Source organism: Nematolebias whitei, chromosome 7 (assembly GCF_014905685.2).
Source record: "Nematolebias whitei isolate Nwh7 chromosome 7, NemWhi1, whole genome shotgun sequence".
Classification (NCBI taxonomy): domain Eukaryota; kingdom Metazoa; phylum Chordata; class Actinopteri; order Cyprinodontiformes; family Rivulidae; genus Nematolebias; species Nematolebias whitei.
This window is the reverse complement of record NC_056504.1, coordinates 17,321,731-17,325,085: the sequence shown is the minus strand read 5'-3', so window position 1 is coordinate 17,325,085 and position 3,355 is coordinate 17,321,731.

The following is a 3,355-nucleotide window of genomic DNA, read 5'->3' as shown; positions in this document are numbered from 1 at the left end:
TATATATATATATATATATATATATATATATATATATATATATATACCATTTAAGAGAAAACATGGCTGTTAGAAATGTTTAATGTTTCAGAGTGTCTGATCAATACTTTATTGATTTGCTTGACATTTATTCAGACCTTGATCAGTTTTTACCTCATTAAGCACAACAAAAAAAATGTTGTGAAAATATTTCTGTTGTGGTCTTTTGTCATTCCTAAATGTTTAACTTTAATCACTTCATCGTTTGAAGATTCAGTCAAACCTGAAATTATACTAAACTGTACAGAAGTCAAAAATCCCTCAAAGTTTTTATAGTTTGCTTTGAGACTTTCCTGTAATCTTTGAACTGATCAACAGTTCTCCAGACTTTCTGAAAAGCTCTCAACGTAATTTTTTATATTTTTCACTCCAGACCTTTTACCTGACCATGACATCATACTGTGCAGGGTGTGCTTGAAAAATGAGAACAGTGGACAAGTGAAGGACAAAATCAGAGCCATGCCTGAAAATGTATCAGCAGCAGGTGAGCAGGATCTGAAAGTCATGTTCTTTAAGTAACGGGTCACAAACAGCTGACAGACCTGAGAGAAGACAGCTGATCATCTTCTGTATAACATGCTTTTACCTGAGAGCTGTTTGGGAATCACCTTGTTGGTGTTCATTTTATTTATGTCAGTATCATGAATCCCCTAAGTTTCTTCCACCAGAGCGAGGCTGAGTGCTGCAGCACCCCGCTGGGACTGACCTGAGCTGATGGCACCACTACATGGGGCTAAGCTGAACCAGTATTCCTCATCGGACCGTTAATTTGACTCCATTTCTCCGTGTGTCCTGTCCTGGAACAACCTCCAGATGATTTACCTTTCTGTAAATTCCATCATGAACAAAGAAGACATCATCTGAGCAGCTTCACTCGTCTGTTTAGTCTGTGAGCTCGACCACCTGGCACTGTCCTTACCTGGACTCCTGCAAACCTTCAAGAGCAATCCTTCCATCCAACCATCCATCAAACTGTCCATCCATCCATCCACCCACCCACCCATCCATCATGGATCCATCCGTACAACCATCCATCCATCCATCCACCCACCCATTCATCCATCATGGATCCATCAATCGAACCATCCATCCATCATCCATCCATCCATCTATCCATCATCCATCCATCCATTCATCCATCCATCCATCCATCCATCCATCCATCAATCCATCCATCTTTTCCCAATCCATCCATCCATCATTCATCTATCGTTATTCTATCTATCCACACATCTTTACCCCAACCATCCATCCATCCATCCATTCATCCATCTTTACCTGATTCTTCCTTTTCCTGCCACAGTAGAGTTGCATTTGGGCCTAAAAAATTTGACCTGGCCCAAACCTGTATAATTTTTTCCGGCCTGACACGAACCAACCAATTAACTGTAATTACAAGCCCGAACCCCTTGGATAGTCGAACCTTGGATTCAGGAGGAGCAGTGCAGTTTTCATCCTGGTTGTGGAACACTGGACCAGCTCTACACCCTCAGCATGTTCCTGGAGGGTGCATGGGAGTTTGCCCAACCAGACTACCTTTGCTTTGTGGACTTGGAGAAAGCGTTCGACCGCGTCCCTCGGGGAGCCCTGTGGGGGGTACTCCGGGAGTATGGGGTACCAGGCCCTTTGATAAGGGCTGTTAGGTCCCTGTACGACTGGTGTCAAAGCTTGGTCTGCATTGCCGGCAGTAAGTCGGGCTCGTTCCCAGTGAGAGTTGGACTCCGCCAAGGTTGCCCTTTTTCACCGATTCTGTTTATAACTTTTATGGACAGAATTTCTAGGCGCAGCCAAGTTGTTGAGGGGATCCTTTTTGGTGGCCTTAGGATTGCTACTCTGATTTTTGCAGATGATGTGGTCCTACTGGCTTCATCAGATCGTGATCTACAGCTTTCGCTGGAGCGGTTCGCAGCCGAGTGCAACACAGCCGGGATGAAGATCAGTTCCTCCAAATCCGAGACCATGGTCACGAGCCGGAAAAGGGTATTGTGCCCTCTCTGGATCAGGGAGGATTTCCTGCCCCAAGTGGAGGAGTTCAAGTATCTTGGGGTCTTGTTCACGAACATGTGTTTTTTTGTCTTTCAGATACACCTGGACCTATGGACCTACCATTCTGTGTTCGTCTGTCTCTCCTTCCTGTCCTCTCAACCAGTTGGTCAAAGCAGATGGCCGCTTGTCCTGAGCCTGGTTCTACTGGAGGTTTCTTCCTTTTAAAAGGGAGTTTTTCCTTTCCACTGTTGCCACTGTGCTTGCTCCGGATGGGAGACTGCAATGAAGCCAAGATTCAACTTTGCTGGATTCCTTAGATAGAGAACTTTACTAATTGGCTTTTATGTATGTGAATGTTTCTGTAAAGTGCCCTGAGACAACTTTTTTGTGACTTGGCGCTATATAAATAAACTGAATTGAATTGAATTGAATGAGGGAAAAATGGAGTGAGAGATCGATAGGCAGATAGGTGTAGCGTCTGCAGTGAAGCGGGCGCTGTACAGGTCTGTCGTGGTGAAGAGAGAGCTGAGTCAAGAGGCGAAGCTCTCAATTTGTCGATCGATCTATGTTCCTACCCTCATCTATGGTCATAAGCTTTGGGTTGTGACCGAAAGAATGAGATCTCGGATACAAGCGGCCAAAATGAGTTTTCTCCGCAGGGTGTCTGGGCTCTCCCTTAGAGACAGGGTGAGAAGCTCGATCATCCGGGAGGGACTCAGAGTAGAGCTGCTGCTTCTCCACGTTGAGAGGAGCCAGTTGAGGTGGCTCAGGCATCTGGTTAGGATGCCTCCTGGACGCCTCCCTGGTGAGGTGTTCCAGACACGTCCCACCGGGAGGAGACCCAGAGGAAGACCAAGGACACGCTGGAGGGACTATGTTTCTCAGCTGGCCTGGGAATGCCTCGGGATTCCCCTGGAGGAGCTGGCCCAAGTGGCTGGGGAGAGGGAAGTCTGGGCCTCCCTACTTAGGCTGCTACCTCCGCGACCTGACCCCAGATAAGCGGAAGAAAATGGATGGATGGATAACAAGAGTCAGCGGATTATTATAGTCATTATAATATCATAGTTATTAAAGTTATTAATGGTTGACGGACGCACGCAGCTGATGATCGAAATTGGGGTTTGGGCTACGCCCATCCACTGTCACAGCTTCAGGTGGGTTGCTGGCAGTGAGCCATCTGGACTTTTTAAAATCTCTATCAACTAGCTGGGCTCGGCCACACGCGCACGTGGCGGCTGGGTCCAGTTAAGCTTCGTGTGGGTTGCTGGCATTGGTCATTCTGCAGCTTAACTGAATGGTTTTTTTTTTTACCTCTTTCAACCTGTCAGCG